The sequence below is a fragment of the Sciurus vulgaris genome (genome assembly GCF_902686455.1).
Source record: "Sciurus vulgaris genome assembly, chromosome: 2".
Lineage (NCBI taxonomy): Eukaryota > Metazoa > Chordata > Mammalia > Rodentia > Sciuridae > Sciurus > Sciurus vulgaris.
Window position 1 is genome coordinate 63,978,589 of NC_136462.1, and position 21,648 is coordinate 64,000,236.

The following is a 21,648-nucleotide window of genomic DNA, read 5'->3' on the forward strand; positions in this document are numbered from 1 at the left end:
CATCTGCCAGGTTGCAAATCTATTACAACATATGAGACAGTATAAGATGGTAGTTAAGGTCCTGACTTTATAGGTATAAGGATTTTAATTTAAAGTCTGATTTTGCTACTATCCAGCCTTTAAATGTCCTCTTTTTGTATTTTCAAATCTATTTTCCATGAAGGAGTCAGATTGATACTTTTTAAATGTAAACAGGACAATGTCACTCATCCTGGTTATATAGCCTTGAGGCTTTCTCATGCCTCCTAAAATAAAAGCCAAAATTTTTCTGTGCATTACAGTCTGTATGATGTGGTTCCCACTTATTTTTTTCAATTTCATCCAAATCCTTTTCTCTCACAGTTGAATATTGTTAATCCAAACTAGCCTTTTTTTATTCCCAGAACATGCCGAGTTCTTTACCATCTTAGAACCATTACCCATGGAATTTCATCTGCCTGAAATGCTCTGCCCCCAAAGCTGTTTGTCCTTCCCATCTCAGCCAAAGCATAATCTTCTTAGGCAATTCTTTGCTTGCCATACTCTGACGGGCCCCGCCCATCCGCCATTAAGTCTGAGAGCTAAGATGGCGCTGAGCGGAAGTTCCTCGGAGCACTTAGGTGGTAAACAACTTTCAGGAGGTCTGACAGCGGGAGCAGGAGACGCACGGGAACACCGCATGCCACGGGGCAACTGCCAATGGACTGGCTGAGTCCATGTGATGTGCACGTGGACAGGCTGCTGATTGGCTGATGGGCTCTATAAGGGAATGGTTTCTGGGGTAGGGGGAGGAAGAAGATCTATGATAACTCTGTAAGAACCTGGGGTAATAAAACTGCTTGAGGAAGATCGTGTAAGAGTCGTCATTGCGAGCGACACCATACTACATAAGTAGGTACCCCAACTTGAGAAAATTGATCTTCTATAATTGTAGCACCATGTAAAATCAAGTGATTTGCTCTGGGACCACAGTGCCTGACTAAAAATATATTAATTTTTACTCTTGCTATTATTATTCTATTATTATTATTATCACTGTTTTATAATATCTTTACTTCTATTTATATGCCAATTTTATTTATTTGTTTGACTTTTTTTCTGTTTAGTGTAAGCTGCTTCTATTTTAATAAGTTCCTAAAGGGCACATTCTGAATCAACTTTATTCACCATTGAAAATGCTGTTCCTGGCCAAGGACCTGGCAGAGGCTTTCAAAATATCTGTTAAGGAAAGAAGGAAGGCAAGGTCAGGAGGCTTAAGTAGTAGGTTTTGTTGTTGCTCCTACTGTGGCACTTCCTTTATTATGAAGGGTTTGAAGTTCTTCCCCAAGTCTTATGGGGTTCTTGAAGCCCATAAGTTGGATAGTGACTTATTCATCTGAGACTCACAGGGTATTGGGCAGACATTTATGTTTTAGCATCTGTTGGGTTGAACTTCAGAAAATAATGGAAGCAAGAGGGTCATAAATTCTGTAGTTTTTCGAACCAGAAAATGCTCAACAGCTGGCAAGTAGGAATGTGTACTAAATCATATAAAATGAAAATGATGAAATAAGATCATCAAATGCAAATGATAAAATTCTTCATTGAAAGATTTGTATATTAACAAGCTCATTATCACCAGAAGGCTTAAAACAACAGGTAACTTTTACTAACCTGTTCCCTTTACCATTTTTGATCTTAATTAATTCAACCTCAGTTGCCATGAGATCAAAGCTTTTCAGCTTTTTAATTCTTTAATTTTCATATTGAGTGCTTGTTAAGTCATGTTCTTTATATTCTCTGTTCATTGTTTCACTGCCACTAACCCACTCAGGTCCTCTTTAGATTCATTAAGCGCTTGCAAGCTTTCTTCCCCATGCCGCTTATCTTCTACCCACTTTAATCTCTAGGTCACCCTCCCATCCCGTCCTCTCGTGCTCCCACTAGAATCCACATTTTTTATTTTAGCACTTTCCTGTTCATCATCTTTGGCAAGTGCATATTCTCCATGAGATCAATGCAATCAGTGTAGCATGGAATTAGGTTGGTATGAGCTTCAACCTAACTTTCGAGTCTCCTCACTGTCACAGATCCTTACAGCCCACCAGCCCTCTGTCCTAGCCTGGCTACATTTCTACCACCGTGTTTTGCCTTTCTGTGCCTTGTACTCTTAGTTATTATTTTGCTTTGCTCGGAATTTAGGTCTTCCCTTGGTCCAGCAATCAAAAGCACATTCTTCCTTCTTGGCTTGAATATTACTGCCCCTGTAGCCTTGCCAGATTCCTTCAGTTAAAATAAATCTCCCCCTTCTATGTTTCTGTAGCACTTAGAGCACCCTTAGCCCTCCAAATAATATAAGTATTGCTCTGGGTATATTTAGATCATCTACTTGATTACAAGCCAGGCAGGAAACATTTATTATTTAGCTTAGAATAATTCGCAGTGCTGAGTAAAGTGCCCTGCACATGGATATTGATCAACAAGTTCTATGTAAGCTCCTGTAATTCAGTTCAACATAATTAGCTGATATGTTTTTTCAGAAACCCAATCTGATCATCCCAAATACTGATAGACTCTATCACATATGTTCTAGTTACCATCTGGCTTTTAAAAAAATTTGAAAAATCAAAATAAACAGATTCATTAGTAAAATAATCACGTTTAAAACTTAAACTAAACAATAGTTTTAGAGTCCACATTTCAAAAGTTATAAAATACTGTAATATTTTCAGAGTTAACAAAGGACATTTTTTTCTCATGATTCAGAAGGTCATATAATTAGGATAAAATAGTGTCTTGGGAATGAAGAAAATAAATGTTTTATTATATTATTTGTTTATTTAGCAAATTAGCTAGTATATGCTAGGGGTGGGAAATGCAATAGGAAAAGGAAACACAGATAAATATAGTCTCTGCCCTCAGAAATCTGTAGTCTAATAAAGGGACAAGACATAATAAATCTATTATGAATATGCAAATATGGAAAGTTTTACAAGCCAAGGTTCTTGGTGCCGTGAGTAGATTCATTCAGAGTGAAGCAAGGATTTTGGAGGTGATGACTGGAGATAGAGCTGACTTCAGAAAGATAGAAATGAACAAACCAGTCAAAGACTAGTTTGGACTTGAAAGGTAGGAGTAAAACTGGGACTAAGGAAGTTGCAGTTGTTTAAGATATTACTGCCACTAAAGAAATACTAAAGACTTTGTCCAAAGATAAAAAGAAAGATGGTTTGAAAGCATCTTAGGAATTGGCAAGACCACACCCAACTCAGGCTAAAGGGAGAAAAGTAAAAATTCCTTTGGGATGAGATCAGTGGATACTCTGCTTGCACAGGGCAGTCAAGGAAATGGTTTCACCATGCTCAGTCACCCAAGTACACAGAGGCTGCTGCAGCTGTGGTTCCTGGAGGCTTTGCTACTGTTCAAGATAGTTGAAGACCCCAGTGGCAACCATGTGGTGCTGGTTCTTCAGGAATTCAGGATCCAGAAGTTAGGGGTTCTTGGAGACTTCCACCAATATTTCAAAGGAAGACCTGGGAGGCCAGGCAAAATGCAGCAGAGTCGGAGTTCCTCCAGGCAGCCCCTGAGAATGCACTATATGGAGATGTGAAAAGAAAGCCAAAACTGCAGGGGAGACCCCCAAGATTAAGAAATGCCAGTAACTTGGGATGTCTGCAGAGGAACGCTGCAGGAATTGAACAGAGACAAGTCAACAGAGAAGCCATGTGGCCTGCAACCCGCAAAGTCACAGGGACAGAGCTACACAAGCCCTTTGGACAGAACATCACCATGCCATGTGCCCAGATGCCAGAAACAGAATTACAGAACTTGTTTGCCCAGCTGGATTTCAGGATTGCTTTCGTCCAATCCCTTCTTTCTATGCCCCTATTTTTTGAATGGAAATATTTACTCTGTAACTTTATATACTGGATACTTGTAAATTGCTTTTGATTTTTACAGGAGCTAAGGATGTGAGCTTGCCCTGAGTCTCAGAGGAGACTTTTGACTTGAACTTTTGGGAAATCTTGGAACCGCTGAGACTATGGGGACTCTTGGAGATGGACTAAATGTATTTTGCATTGTGAGCTGGTCCTGGTGGGGATTAATTTAGTGGCAACTGAAGGCAGGTAGAGTGTGGCTAGAGGAGGTAGGTCATTGGGGTGTACCTTTGGGGTATATATTTTATATCTACTGAGTGGAGTCTCTCTCTCTCTCTGCTTTCTGATCATCGTATGAGCCACTTCCCTCCTCCACACTGTTAACCGTGATGTTCTGCTTTACCTCAAGTCCCGAGGAATGGGACCAGCTCTCTATGGACTGAGACCTCTGAAACATTGAGCTCCCAAGTAAACTTTTTCTCTTTAAAATTATTCTTGTCAGTTTGTTTGGTCATAATAACAAAAGAGCTGACTACAACAAAATCAAAGAAAGTATTTTGGGTAAGGAGGATTAGCATACAAGTTTCACCCATATTTTGAAATGTTTTACTTTGAAATGATTTCTGACTTCCAGGAAAGTTGAAAAAATAATTAAAAGATCAGCAGTTCCCTCTTTACCCTTCACCCAGTTTGCCATTTGAGATTATACAAATATATGGTTTTGCCTCAAACTTTTTACCAGTTTTAGCTTCCATCTGTGGACTTTGCCTGCAACAATTATATGTTCCTAATGATGATTTTCAGATTTTTCTCATTTCCTTCTATATTCATTAATTGGAATTGTTCTGTAAGAAGAGCTTTCTCTCTTCTCTCATTTTCTAGTTGTCAAAGAAAGAAGGTTCAATGAGAACCATTACTTCTAAAAATGTATAGTTTGATTTTTCATGAGGCATCTTGATATTAGTTAAATTTTAGACTCTTAGAAATTCTCCACTACTAAAATCAGCACTCGGTCATGGCCAGATTGAATGCTGTCAAGATGACAGGGCAAGGTCTCTTAACTTGCTTTGTGGGTGACAAGCAAGCTGTGATACTCACAGGGGTTTAATCAATGTTTACAGATAATATCTGACAAGTAGGCATTGAGCTTGAAATGCAAATTAAATAGCAAGGAAGTATTTAGAATTAATATGTAACATTTCAGTGACCTTTCTCAGGTATAATCATTTGGAGAGGCAAATGATATAATTTCCCTCATGCTACAATTCTAATAATGGGCTTACTTGTGAAAATATGCTTTTGATCTTTTCCTCAAATTTGGTGTCTATACCATATTTATGTTTGTTGAATAAAGAAATAAATGAATAGGTCAAATATTTATAATCTCTATATAAAATGATAGCTAAGATTGTGTAGCATTGAAATTTTCAATATACTTTTACCAACATCATCACCAAACAACAGTTTTGAGGAATAGAAAGTTAATGTTGTTTTCATTTTACAGATGGAAGTCAGGTATAGTAATTTACTGACTTATTTGAATTTAGGCTTCTTGTTCCTTCCATGGGGTCATTATGTGAATCCTCTACTACTGTTATTCTCTAACTCATTGATTCAACAGTTTTAATAGACCGCTTACGTGACAACTCCATTTGTCCTCAAGCATTGGCACTTAAAATAGAACTGTTTTTACTACTGACCCGTGTCATGAAGAAGGTCCAGATGGTTTTACTCGATGTCAACTAGGGTCCGGGATCCAGAATATCAACTTCTTCTGGGGTTCATAAATGCCCTCTGTCATTGCCATTGCCAGGGACATGTTCACCAGACATGTCTTTTACGGGGTGTTCTGTGGATGGTATGCTTCCTGCTGTTGAGGGCTATTCTCACTGGGAACTAAAGAGAAAATTGTTAGCTGAGTCCTGAGGTGTGGGATTCTGAAGTGCTCTTAGGCATGGACAGTTGACCATCAATCAATGTTCACCCTCAACCCCAGTCATTCCAGGCTCCTCTCTTTCTTCATTTCTCTTCTGACTTTTAGTACAGCAGGAAGACTGGATTATAGAACATTTGTCTCTTACTATTGCATTTTTTAAATCAAAAATATCTTTATTTACCATAAGTCTTTTCTCTTCCCTCAGAGTATAAGCTTCAAAACTCAAAGTTAGAAGACTCCTTCCTCCTCCTCCCTGTTCAATTTCTGCTGCTATTATTTTTTAACCTGAGGAAATAAGCACAAAATTATCTAGCTCCTCAAATGAGGAATGGACAAAAATTTTTAAAAACAGGTGGAAATTGTTGATATTTCAAAAGCATTAATTTTCTGCACAATGCTTCCTATTATTTTTTGAATGGCGATCCAGACAAAATGACCACCAAAAAACAGAATAGATTACCTGTTGTGTTTGACAATATTGAAAGGACATTAACAACACTGAAGGGAAGGATTGAAAAAGAAATAAGTATATGTGCATAGAAAGCAAAGTAAATAAAATGCAACATGATTCATAACTGTTAATTTAAAAATTGCATAATGCAGGAAATATCTTTGTCATATTCTACATAGCCCATCCAAGAACACTTGCTACACAGTAATACTAATGTAAACTCTGAGTATCAATAAGCCAAATTATGATCTGCAAAAAGTAACAGGAGCATTCATTGGTGAAAGGGGAAACCAGAAGTGAGAAGGAAAAAGTATAAACATTCTGCAGATGAAAATCAGGAGACTCTATTTAAATGAAAGTCTGGAGAAGTATCAACATATGCATATTACTTCCCAACATATAGGTATGCACAGGTGAAATTTCTAAGAGTGGGATGAGGTTCCCTGGGAAACAGGGAAGGGGGAGGCATGAGGCCAGGTATTTATGTTTTTTACACTAAATTTTGAAAATTTTTAAACTACGCACATGAAAATGAAAATTAATTAAAAATATTTCAAATGTAAACTGAAGAACTGGTAAAATCAAGTGACAGTTTGCATTCTCTTAATTTCTGCTTTCCTTAAACAAGTGTAACATCTATTCTTAAAATAAAAGTCAAAATCAGAGAAAAGTACAACTTGGAAAACTAAAACCTCTGAGATTTCGCCACTCAGAGAAAACCAGTGCAAATAATTTAATGTATAATTTCTTCAAAATTTATGTGTTTAGCAAAAATGCAGTCATAGCACAGAAATTATTTTTCAACTTGCTCTTTTTCTTAGAACAGGTCCTAGACATCTTTTTATGTCCACATGTGTAGATGAATCAAATTTTATTGGGCATTTATTTTATGGTATGGATATATATCTAAAATAGGATATAAAATATTCTACTGCATGATTTTTCAATTTTCTGTTTGCTGATTTCCCCCCAATTTTCCAACAGTACTTCTATAATTATTTTAAGAGTACAATTCTAAGAGTGCTTCAGAAGCATAAATTTTTAAAGTACAAAAACTGCCTGAAGAGGCATGAGTCCTTTGCATTTCAGTGAATATTGCTGAATAGTCTAAAACATTGTGGCTTTGAGTATCCCCCTAACACTGGATATGAGCACCCAATATATTTATGCCACTAGCTGTTACCAGACATTAGTAGAAAATTGGGTGTTTACAAAAAATTTTTATATTGGTGTTTGACCCAATTGTGTCTCCCTAAAATTCATATACTGAAACTCAAGCCTAATGTGACTGTATTTGGAGACAAGACCTGTGAAAAAGTTCTAAAGGTTAAATGAAGTTACAAAACTGAGGTCCTAATCCTGTAGGGCAGGTGAAGTTCTTGTAAAAGTAAGCACTGAAAAATAAAGAACCACAGTACATCGTATCTTAGCTTTTTATAATCAAATGTTATGAATAACTTTTCATTTTTCCAAAGTAGTTGATACATTTGATATTTTGAATGCATAGGGTTAATTTTGAGTTGGCCAATATAACCTAACCAACTACCATTATGTTAGGTACTAAGGGATACACCTTTTAATAAGTTATTAAAATGCAAAAGAAGAAGGAAGGAAAAGAGAAGGAGAAGAGAAGAGAAAGGAGAAGAGAAAGGAATTCTTTGCTTCCCCTATGTAAGAACACAGAGAAAGGATGACCATTTCCAAGCCAAGAAGAAAGCCCTCACCAGAAGCACTGACAAAATTTGATCTGGAACACCAAACTTCCTGAATTCTAAGAAGACATTTTTGTTTAAGCCATGCAGTCTGTAGTATTTTTTTTATGGCTGTCTGAGCAGACTAATACACATTCCACGTCACTGCAGTGAGGTACCACTATTTATAATTTACTAACAAGGAAATGAAAGCACTAAGAACTTGTTCAGAAGACACGGATTTTAAGTGATGAGGCAGGATTACAGCACAACTGTAGATTAGAGTGACTCTTTTCACTTACTGTAGAAGAGACTATAGAACAGTCTCTTTTTTACACTTCCAATTTACTTATTCCTTTTACTGTGGAAAACCTAATGAAATCATAAAATGATCTAGTTGGAAAAGTCTTTGGGGATTATCTAGTCTAGCAAAAGTAGCGAAGCCCTGAAAGATCAAGTAATTGGTCCAAGTTCACACAGTTAGTTAATGGGAAAACTGGGACTGAAATTCAATTTGATTTGAGTCCTGTGTGCTTTAATTTTGAAAGACTCATATTTCAGAGTTATATTTTTTAAATGTATGAATTATTCCTTCCTAAGGCTAAATCTATAACTATGTTTATTTTTCAAGTCACAAACTTTAAGTCACAAAATGAAGTTGCCCTTTAAAATTCCAATCAAATTTATTTTCCAGTGTCCTTTGATAATGTGATGTTGCACATAAATGACCAATGTTTGCTTCAATCTTTTTTTAAAGCATGATCAAGCCTAATTCTTTAATATATGACTCTATTACAGGACTTAGTTCATTCAGGGACTGCAGGCTTCCACATCTCTCATTTCTATGCTAATTAAGATGTTGGTTTCTTCAGGTTTTGGGTTTGTGCAACAGGAGATTGGAGTTGTGCCTGTTTCCTGTATATCAGCAAAATGGATCACACAGCTGCCAGGGACTGCCATTAGTGTCATAAATCTTAGAAACCCTATGTCTTTTCTGAGGATGAAACCCAATATTCAGAAAGCAATACAATAATTTTTACTGACGGTTACCCCACACCGGGGGGAAAAAAAAAGGAAAGGTCTTCAGGAGCAAACCACAGATTAGTCTTAACATTAGCAAAGTAAGAGATACTTTTGGAAGAGAAATATATATATATATATATATATATATATATTTTTTTTTTTTTTCAAAATTAGTTTGGGCATTTAGTTTCCCAGCATGTATTAATTAAATTGAAAATGACAGAAAAACTATTCGAAACCTTTTTCTACCTTCTTGCAATATGGCACATTCAGGAACTTAGGGATTTCAAACATACTTTTTAAATAATAAAGGAAATTAAATTCAATAAATAATGTGTTGAAGACACCAAGTAAATTCATAAATTTTCTGTAAAACTTCCTATTTTGTAGAATACAGAAAAAACAACTATGGTTATTAGTAGAGAAGACAGGTTCTAACATTGGTTCACTGCATGCTTCATAGACTCAGGTGAACCTTTGACAAGAACAATTTGAGGACATCTGACTCATGCTGTTTTCTAGTGTTCATAGGAATAAGGTGCCCTTAAAAATCATCTCACAATTCCTTAAGTATTTATTCAATCAAGTATGAGCTGTACTTACCTTCCAATGAAAAGAATCAAACACAATTTTAAGAATTATTCTCAGTAACTCTATCCATGAGAAACTAATTATCAACTATTTAATTAATTCAAAATGCAAGGTCTCCTCCATCCAGAAGAGAATACAACAGAAGAAAAGCAATAGGAAACAGGATGTTGGAGGGAAGAGAGAAATGGTAAGCCTCTCTGCACATCAGAATCACTCAGGGAGATTAAAATGTAAGTGCCCATAGTCCACCTTGAGATTCTGATTCAGCAGGTCTGGATAGGGACCAGGCATTATTCTCATACTTACCCTTGATTGAAAACCACTATGATAAGTGAATGAACTGAACCACATGAAGGAAGATGAGTTATCTCATTGACCTCAGGAGCTATGCAGAGAATGGACACCCCTATAAGCTGAAGGCTCGCATCCTAGGTATGAACTCTGCTGCCCCCAAAGATGGATGCTATTGAAGTCTTGACAAGGAAACAATTGGCAGTGCCTCCTGCTGGTCATGTATGCTTGAGTCAGTTATTCAACAGCAAGTCATTCTTCATCTGTGGTTTGGGGACACTGTTATGAGTGGCATGCCTTGTTTTGCTTTGGCTATGTGAATCTTTACTATTTTGCCTTGCTTTGTTATATTTCACTATACGAAACTTTACTACAGGGAATATTATATGAAAATTGCAGTGTTATGTGTGACTGTGCAAAAACCCAATAATGTAACCCTAAAAAAAGTGTAACCAGTGAGAGACCCCCAAAATGGGGTGTAACCAATCAGAAGTAGCTTAGAGAGCAGCCACACCTGACACCCGCAAGTGCCATCCATCTTATCGAGCCTGGACAGATGCAAGAAGAACTATAAGAAGACAGGCCAGAGAGCAAGGGACTGGATGGCGGAGAGCTGAGACCAGGCCAAACAGGACGTCAGAGGACACCAGAAGTCCCTGATGTCACCAGAGAGTGAGACCCGGGGCAAGCTGAACTGAGGAGATGCCGCCAGCCTCCTCTTCCCCGCGGTGGTGAGTTCTCCACACACCCTCCGGGTCTGATCAAATCCCAGCAAAGCAAGTCTTAGGACACGTGATGGGGTGAGCACTAGGATGTCGGGTGTGAGACTAGAGTTAGGCTAGGACAAGAGTTAGATCAAGTGAAGTGTGTGATGTGTGCAGTGAATAAACCAGCATCTGAGAAACCACCTCTCGTGTCCCATACTTTAACTGCTTGACAGACACACATTTAAAAGCTCAGTACATGTTATCTGATCAAGTCCTTGGGAAAAAGTCACATGAGTCTTTTTTTTTTTTTTTTTTTTTTTTTTTTTTGGCCTTTTAGGCACTTCCTCACAGAGGTGTTTACCAGAAGAAGAAGAAAAGAGAAAGGAAAGGAAAAACTCAAAAGACCCATGCTAAACATTTTACTGGATGGGGAATGAATAAAAAGTAAGGAGAAGGGGTCATGTGAAAATGGAGGCCCTTATCCCAGTTGCACTGGGATTGAAACAAGACACCTCACTCAGATGGGTGCCATGTGTGAGAGAGCTGCATGGCTCAATAAGTGGCATTTGAATTACAAGAAAGAGAGAGAGAAGTGGAATAAGTGTCTCTGGTGTTGCTATTGCTATGGTCCAGACTGAACAAACTTGATTAGATCTAAAGATTAGAAGGAAAGAGTCAACAAAGGAGAGGTGACCTTGCAGACAAAGGAAAAGTACCTGAAGGAGAACCTTGCAGACCAGTCTGGGATGGAACAGAGCAAGCTCCTTCACTGAGGTGGAAGGAAAGGGCATTGGTAAGTTGTGAAAGCGGGTCAATGTATGGGCAAGGCAAGAGAGAAAAGCAGTGCTCCTTCATTAGTCCTTCTTCTTCTTCTTCTTCTTCTTTTCTGTGAAATCTGAACTCTGGTCACCCACAGAGATCAGAGGGAAGGGGGAGAAGAAGGGAGCTAGCAGTGAGTGACCACGGTTTTAAATAGCTTTTGGGGGAAGTCTCAAGAGCTCCAAACTGGGCTTTACTGCTGTAAGTCATTTAGATGGTATTCCTGATTTATCTTCTTGGCAGATTCTTGAAAATTTGCAGCCATTTGGAGATAATTAGTTTTACAAATAGATCCTGCTCTGGGAGAACCAATATTGCATTCTTTTAATGCAGGCTTTTATAAATAGCAATAAAGCATCCTGCCATCTAATCATAAGGGCCCATATAAAGTTCTCCCTTTATTGAAAAGGGAGATGTTATCTTCTAAAACTACTGCAAATATAGTTCTCTCCAGTATATTGCAAACGCCTCCTAAATAACTATCTTTTGGTGGGCAAAGTAGAGGTTAAAAATTGATATTTTCATCAAGAAAAGGTTTTTATTTCTATTTTTAAGCAATGAACTTTGGGCTTTTTTGAGGGGAAGAGTTCATTTTAAAGGGGAGAAAAAGCCAAGCAGGAAATACAAAAATAGAAAAGTCAATATGTAAAGTATATATGGGAAAAAGTCAGCCACCTTTCCCATTTTTCTGATTTAACCTTTAGCCCCAAAATGTATTCCATGTAGTTTGAGCTAATGAATAAAAAGGTCAAAGAGCTGAGGAAAGATAATAAAAAAGAAGCATAAAAACAATTGAGAGAGATGAGGAAAGCACTGGAGCAAACCACTTTGCAGATGGAATTTATGCCGAGGGCCATAAGCAGGCCAGAACTTGAAATACAGTTGAAAGCTTAAAAGGTACAGTGATAAGAAAACATAGCAAAGGCCATGAAACAGCTCTTCAGGGGTCTAATCACAAGTGCCTGAGAGGATTAGAGCTTTAACAAATACAGCACTGCTTTAGAGAAAGTCTAAAGCAGAATGAAAGCTATTGCCTCCAAAAGGAGTCAGAGACTCACTTGATCTGCAAAAAAGAATTACAATGTAGAAAGAATGATCATTACGTTTTATAATCCATACTCAATGTCTCTCTAGTACTTGCAGCCTCTGCTTCATGTCAATATATACTTCAGTTCATTTTGATAAAACAATTTGAGTGTAGAAGGTAGGCATGTGTACATGTACAGAAAGTATTGATTCCTTCTCTCTCTCCCTTTTGAAAATTTTTTTTCATGCAGAGGATCTATAAGTACTACTCTATTGTAGATTTTATTATATCCCTGCAGCAGGATTACATTCTCTCAGAGCTTTGATGTCAGCTTTGGCCATGTGGCCTGCTCTCCCCACTGAAGCATGAGCAGCAGTCTCTGTGTCTGCGCAGAAAGGAGCTGGCATAGCAGACTTGAGGCTTCTTGCCTTCCAAAGGCCCATGTGCAAAGCTGGCCCTCAGCATTAGTGAGCTTAGATTTCAGGAAGGTTCTCACCATTCCCTGATAAGAAAGGTTCATAGTACCTAAACTGATTGTGCAAACAATGTGATTACACTGAGCACACATTTCCCTTCTGGGAGTCCAGAATTTGGGTACACAGAGATTCATAGACTACCACTAAAAACCCTGGGCACTGATTCTCTCATGAGTTTCCCTGATAGCACTTCTTACACACTGTCACAACTTGACACTGAAGAAATCAAGCAGATCCTGTGTAACTCTGCTGGGAGAGGACTCTTGGAAACCTGTGCCTGGTTTCCTCCAGACCTTGCCCTTTTCCTTTCACTGATTTTACTTTCTATCCTTTTGTTATAATGAATCCTGAGGGTATGACTCTATGCTGTTGATTTCTGAAAGTCCATCTAGTGAATCACCAGCACTGGGGGTGATGTTGAGGATTGTTGACATAGAGTCAACAGTACTTTCCAAGAAGTACCCCATGACTCTTCCCTATCACCACAAGTCTCACTGCTCCAGCTACAGGGTGCCTTGTGGTTCCCAGTGAGATGACTTGACAGCCACAGCCAACCCATATCCAACTAACATGAACAAAATATAAACCTCTGAGATTAGGAGCCCTTAAGAGTTTGGAGTTTCCATTGCCATAGCAGAAACTTTGGTGTCCTATACATAATCCCACTGATGCATTTGCATAGGTCTTTTGTGTTCCTAAAATATTTTCTCAAGTTATTTACTTTCACTTTTCCAAAATTATGAAATTTGGAGGCTAGATAATGATATTTCTATGCTAAAGTCTACCTTGTCTTGTTCCTCAATGTTACATGACATTAAACAAATAAATCTCTGCTCAAACAAAAGCATGATCCATGGAGTTCCCCATGAAAGAATCAGGTGAAGAGCTAAAAAGTCACTGCAATTTGGAGCACTCACAGTTAGAACTTTCTACTTGATATTCTTGTCAGTGATTTCTATTTTGTTCTGTTTTCCCATTGATAGCATTTTAAGAGGCATAGACGTCTTTCTGGCTTTCATTTGTCTATCAGTTTAATCTGTTTTGGGAGATAACAGTTTCTTTTAGGTGACTTCAAGGGACCATTAAATTAGAAAGAGTTTATGCCATGTAGGTTATATTTTATACCTTACTAAATCAAACATAGCCTTCAGATTTGTTGAAACAATTTATATATTTTCTATTGTTGCTTAACAAATTACTCCAAAACATATTGGTTTAGAATAACAATAAACATTTATTATCTTGCAATTTTAGTGGATCAGAAATTCAGGCATGTCTTAACTGAGTGGTTCTGGCTCAGGACTTGTCATCAGTCTACAATCAGGATCCCTGTGACCAAGGCTACATCATCCTCAGGCTTGACCACACCTTTTAGGTGACTCATTTGCATAATCAGCAAGTTAATGTTAGTCTCTTGAAGAGAGGCCTCAATTCCTTACCACATAGTCTACCACAAGACTGCCTGAGTATCTTCATAACCTGAAGAAACCTCTGGCTTCTCCCAGAGAGCTGGACCCAAAGGAAGGCAAAGAGAAAGCCATGGTGCCTTTTACGATATCATCCTGTAAGTCGTACACCAGTACTTCTGCTATTAGAAATGTATCACCAAGTCCACCTGACACTTGAGAAGAGACACATGACTATCTTTTGAAAAGAGGAGCATCAAAGAATCTGTAAACATATTTTAAAACTACCACACCCATTATAATTATGATTATAATTATAATTATTATAGTCATTATTATTGCTGTTCATCACCATGTTCAGCTTTGGATACTTCCTGACCCTTTCCTGTTCAAATAGGACTATGTAACTATATTTGGCCAAGAGTTGTGGGTGAACTACTCAATATCTATTTCCGGAAAACTGGCTATATGTCATTTATAAAAAGGCAAATGAATTAAAGAAGTAAAGAAGAAATTAGTAACATAAAAACTTTCCAGGAGAATGTATATTTCATGACCCTGAGGGAGGTGAGAATTTGCTGAAAAGACATACAAAAATATAAACTACAATGAGATACTATTTCCCACTCATCAAATTGGCAGTAATAATAATAATAACAATAATAAAGTCTGAGAGGAGTACAAACCCTTAACCAGTTAGCAGAGTGTGAGCGTGAATTTGGAGAGCAGTAAAACAAGCCAATAAAAATAATATGTAAATAGTGTATGAGACAGAAATTCCACTTCAAGGAGAAACACAAGGGATATCTACATAAGGAGACTTGTAGAAGGATACTTGCTACAGTACTATCAAATATGACAACATGGAAGTTACCATCTCTCAAAATACAGTTAACTCATACAATGGAATAATATATGACTTAAAATAAATGAATTAGATCTACATTTACTAATATAGATAAATCTCAAAAATCAATAATGGGTGAGAAGAGGGGTCATGAGCTGAAATCAATTTCTATGTATGAGTTGGGAAGAACCCAACTATTATATATAACAAAAAATCTCTACTAAAAAAGAAGAAAAATAATAATAATGAGTAAGAAAGCAATTTTCAAAGTGATATTTATAATATGATTCCATTTATGTAAATTTTAAAACACATAAAATCATTTAGTATTAACAAATAGGTATATTTGTGGAAAAGATAAGAAAACCTGCATGCATTTCACAGTCAAGATAACTTCTGAGGAAAAAAAGAAAGAATAAAGATTAGAATGTGGAAGAAGGGTAAGAGGAATTGAATTTTCCTTTTTTAAAAAGAAAAATCTGGAACAGAGAGAGCATAAATTACTATGTGCTTAATTTTGTTAGTGATTATATGTTACTGTTATTGTCCATTCTTTTCAATGTGTTTGGAGAATTTCAAAGTTGAACACTAAAACGTTAAGAAAATCACCATACTAGATTCTCTCATTTTTATTATATTAAGATATATGATCCTCTTGGAGAGAAGGATAACCCCTAAATCATGGTGACTGATTCATAGGTGATAGAACTTTTAAAATGAACCTACATTAGCATTGCCTCCCTGATGAATTTTGCATGACTTATTAAAGCTACAGTACTTGGAATAGGACCAGCTGATGTACATGATCCTTGGGAGATGTCAGGCCACTCTGTATTCTTCCTCCCCCTTATCAAGATAAGGTTATCTCCATTCTGTAAAATAATTTATATATCTCTCCTTGAAAAAATCAAAATGATTCTAATCTAGGCAATAGACTGAGTGCTTCTATGATGTCGAACAAGTTGATAGAATAAAAAGTCTGTTTCAAAAGAGTTAAGTTCAAGATATTCAATTCTCTCTCCCACAAAACCAATTCAATCCCATTTAAAATTTATTTTTGAATGAAAAATTACTCACAAATCTCCATTATTCCTGATTTCCAAATGAAAGCTTTGGAAAGTGAAAACCATGTGAGCTGTACTTGATTATAACTGTCACTTTCTGGACATGGCTGGATTACCAGAAGCTGTGAAATTGCTGTAATTTTTTTAAAAAGTCCAATAATTCTAGTTTTGCTGACAAGAGATAGGTCCAACTTGCTCTCATGGGGAAGTCCTAATCTTGTTATATTGCTAACCACATTTTGGGCTGGATGGAACTGAATAGTACAGATAAGCATCCAATCTTCCAGATGCTTATCCTGAATAAATCCTGAATAACTCTCTGCACTTTGAAGAGACTGCCTGAGAGCTCATCTTTCCAGTTTTCAGCTGGGGTCAGTCAACAACAATGAAATGGAAAGCTGATCCATTTCTCAATTATTAACCCCCTAAACTGTATAATATCAAGGGCAACACTCATTTAAGCCACAAGGTCTTTGCACTGGATGTGACTATATATGTGTGAATGAGTGTGCTTGTGCTGTGTGAGTGTGTGTACCTTTATCCAAAATCGATTTCTCCATTGGGCACAGAATTGCTCACTCAGTAGCAGAGGCTTATCAGGAAAGAAATGATTAAATCATTTGAGTCATAAATTGTCCACTTTAATGAGCCCAAACTCTCATGTTTATTCTATAATTCACTTTCTTCTGTTTATCCATCATTTATCCATTCAATAACAAATCAGTAATTACTGAGCACCTGCCCTGAGCAGATTCTATACAAGACATTTTATAGTCAAGCCTATGGTATCATAAAACAGCACATCATTTCCTGTTTTTCTTATCAATTAAATGGCAGGAAAATTAAGTCACAGAATTCTTAGTGAAAGGTATGATTTAAAGTCATAAAATCAGAAAATCTGATCCCTGGTAATATCGGTGGTGATAACTCTCCATCACTGTATGCAATGTACTGCCAGTAACTCAGCAAAATTAGACAGCATGTGACAGCAAGAGGAAATCAAAATGATTTATACAGCAAGAATTCATCACATTTTCAGGGAAAACCACACAGTACCCTGAAATGAAAGCCATTAGGGGGAAAATGCATTTCATTAGCCTGGTTTTCTAAGGACAGTTAGGTTATAAAACCAGTTTTCCTTGCTTTAATCCTTTTCCTCCACCCTCTGCCATATATCCTCATGTTGTCACAAGCATTCCATGATTGTCTTGAAATCTTATGAGAACAGAGAAGAAGAAAACCTAAAACAATTTTTGGAATATTGTTACACATGACAGATTGTATTTGACCCTTCACTTCATTCTCCTGAAAAATTCCAACAGAAACCCAAACCCTCACTTACCTCAAAAACACAGTGTTCTTACATTTTGTTAAAATTGCTTGGAAGTTTTTCAAGTCAGAGAAAATATAACTAAGTCTAGAAAGCTCAGAGTTTCAAGAGGAAAAATTTTGCTTTAGATCAATTTTGGCTGAGTTATTAACTTATACCATTAACTTATGCAATGGTATTTGTTCTCAAAATATCTCATCACTCATGTCATAAACAATGGAAGGTTAAAAATTTATGTGTGTGTACATTCATGCATGTGCATGAGTGTTTATGTGCATGAACATGTTTTTGTGCATGCATGCACGTGGACAGAGAGACAGAAAAGGAAGAGAGAGAGAGAGAGAGAAACAGATCAATATGAAAACAAGAAAAAAGGGTAAGCAATTTGAAGTAAAACAACAACAAAAATCTATCACAAATTAGTATGTAGAATTAAAGTTTATGGTAGAGTTTGTGAGGTGAAAAGGGAATGAAAGAACTGGAAATGACTCATAAATGAACAGAACTGAATAAGAATTGACAGTGCTTCTCAACCATGAAAATAGTTGTAATACTACCAATAAAGGCAATTCTATGAATGCAGAGACCTTGGAGATGGCTTTGCATATGTTCTAAAAGGACAGTACCACTGGCACTGCAGAGGTTCTCAGTATGTCCTCCTCCTATGGTCCAAGTCAGTTCAAGATTATTCCCAGACATATCTAAAGCCTAGAAGCTGCTGAATTTTTAACTGAATAACAGAACACTGAAATAAAGGAACTCCAGAATCTGCAAAGTAGAAGATCACACATGTCCTGGTGGAAAACCCATGTAGAATGACTAATGATATAATACAATTTGGTAAAATCATTAGCATTCAAGTTTGAGAACACACTCCCACCCAGGTCAAAAAGCAAGCTGCCAAACAAAGAGTACAAACAGGTTGGTGTGGGGTTATTAATAGAGGCCTTCATATTTTAGATGAAAACATAATGTCTGTGCATGTATATTTATGGTTCATAGAAAATTAAAGTATATTTACTGTAGCCTTTTAGTTGTACTGTAGTTGTGATCTTTTGGGGTAATACTATGATCTTTTGATTTTGTTTTTTGCCTCTTTATTTTATAAGCTTCTGCAACATGTTTTGCCTTGCTGTGGTAACATGTTATTAAAAACAAAACATCAAAAGCATAAAAAATAAATAAGAGGAAGAAAATTGAGTACTCTCGAAGAAAGGATGCCAGATAAGTGAAAGTGTTATGAATACAATAAATGCAATAGACACCCTTACATTTTAAGGAAAAAAGTATAATTTTAAAATTCAACAAAGCAAGAAGAAATTGAAGAAGACATTTAAAAATAAGTAACAGAAGACACTGAATTATTTTAAAAAATGGATATATTAGCAAATAAATTACAGATGCAGAATGTAACAGTGTCATGCAGAAAAATTTAAAAATATAATTTAATAAAATTTAGGGTGAGTCTGGAAGACAGAAAGAATGAAATTTCCTCATTTTTCATGGGCGAGTTCAATAACTTCTAAGAATGAGAAATAAAATGATAGGAACTTAAGATGAGTATATCCCAAGAAAAATAAAACCATAAAAAAAAACTGTGGAGGATTAGGGAGGAGTTAATATCTTCAAATTACTGTACAAAGTTAAGACAATTATTAATCAGTATTAATTATAATTTTTGGAATATGGTATAGCCAAAACAATGCTCAGCATAAGTTTATTGACTGTTATTCAACAACAATAAACATTTAAAATAAGTGAATAAAGTGGGGAAAAGTGAATACAGAGCAAAAATCATATGAAAAGAGTTTCGGAAAGAAGTAAAACTATTTTATAAAATAAAGTACTTTCCATAAAGTAATTAGAATGAATGAGTAAAGAAAGGAGGGGTTCTTTGAGCAAGTGGAGAAGACAACACAAAAATAAATTGTCAAATTTGGAAAAACTAGAATAATTAATTTCTCATTAGACATAAGTAGAAGAATAATAAAGAATGATCAAATATTTATAAAGCTTTTCATATCAGTCAGAAATATAGGATGTGAAAAACTTTATAAGTTTACAGATCAATTTCAAGCAATGAAATCGAAGAAGCCATCAAAAGCCTACTAATCAAGAAAAACCAGGGACCAGATGGATTCTCAGTCAAGTTCTATAAGACCTTCAAAGAAGAGCTAATTACAATATTACTCAAAGTATTCCATGAAATAGAAAAGGAGGAAACCCTTCCAAACTCATTCTATGAAGCTAGAATCACCCTGATACCAAAACCAGACAAAGATACATCAAGAAAACTTGAGATCAATATCCCTGATGAACATAGATGCAAAAATTCTGAACAAAGTACTAGCAAATCACATAAAAAATAGTAAAAAGATAGTGCACCAAGATCAAGTGGGGTTTATCCCAAGGATGAAAGGTTGGTTCAACATCCAGAAATCAATAAATGTAATTCACCACATCAACAGATTTAAAGTTAAAAATCATATGATTCTTTTAATAGATGCAGAAAAAAAATTTTATAAAATAAAGCACCCCTTCATGCTTAAAACACTAGAAAAAATAGGGATAGTGAGAACATACCTCAAGATTGTAAAGGCTATCTATGCTAAGCCCACAACCAACATCATTCTAAATGGAGAAAAACTGAAAATATTCCCTCTAAAAACTGGAACAAGGCAGGGATGTCTTCTTTCACTGCTTCTATTCAACATTGTCCTTGAAACTCTACCAGAGCAATTAAATCAAAGAAATTAAAGGGATACAAATAGGAAAAGAAGAATTCAAAATATCACTAATTGCCAAAGACATGATTTTATATTTAGAGGATTAAAAAAATTCCACCAGAAAACTTCTAGAACTAATAAATGAATTCAGCAAAGTATCAGGAGATAAAATCAACATTCATACATCAAATGCATTTCTATTCATAAGTGATCAATCTTCTGAAAGAGACATTAGGAAAACTGCCCCATTCACAATAACCTCAAAAAAATAAAAATAAAAATAAAATAGTTGAGAATCAACTAACAAAAGAGGAGAAAGACTTCTACAATGAAAATTACAGAACACTAAAGATAGAAATTAAAGAAAACTTTAGAAGATGGAAAAATCTCCCATGTTCTTGGATAGGCAGATTTAATATTGTCAAAATGGCCTTACTACCAAAAGTGCTATACAAATTCAAAGCAATTCCAATTAAAATCCCAATGATGTACCTCATAGAAATAGAGAAAGCAATCATAAAATTCATTTGGAAGAATAAGAAACCCAGAATAGCTAAAGCAATCCTTAGCAGGAAGAGCAAAGCAGGAGGTATCACAATACCTGACTTTCAACTATACTACAGAGCCATAGTAACAAAAATGGCATGGTATTGGCACCAAAATAGACAGGTAGACCAATGGTACAAAATAGAGGACACAGAGACAAACCTACATTAATAAATTTACCTTATACTAGACAAAGGTGCCAAAAACATACAATGGAGAAAAGATAGCCTCTTCAACAAATGGTGCTGGGAAAACTGGAAATCCATATGCCACAAAATGAAACTAAACCCCTATCTCTCATCTTGTACAAAACTCAACTCAAAATGGATCAAGGACCTAGGAATTAGACCAGAGGCCCTGCACCAAATAGAAGACAAAGTAGGCCCAAATCTTCATCATGTTGGCTTAGGACCAGATTTCCTTAACATTATTCCCAAAGCAGAAGAAATAAAAGCAGGAATCAATAATTGGGATAGATTCAAACTAAAAAGCTTTTTCTTAGCAATGAAAACAATCCATGATGTGAAGAGAGAGCCCACAGAATGGGAGAAAATCTTTGCCACACACACTTCAGATAGAGCACTAATCTCCAGAATTTATAAAGAACTCAAAAAACTTTACAACAAGAATATAAATAACCCAACCAATAAATGGGCTAAAGAAATGAGCAGACACTTCACAAAAGAAGATATACAAGCAATCAACAGATATATGAAAAAATGCCCAACATCTGTAGTAAAAAGGGAAATGCAAATCAAAACTACCCTAAGATTTCATCTCACCCCAATTAGAATGGCTATCGTCAAGAATATAAGCAACAATAGGTGTTGCTGAGGATGTGGGGGAAAAGGTACACTCATACATTGTTGGTAGGGTTGCAA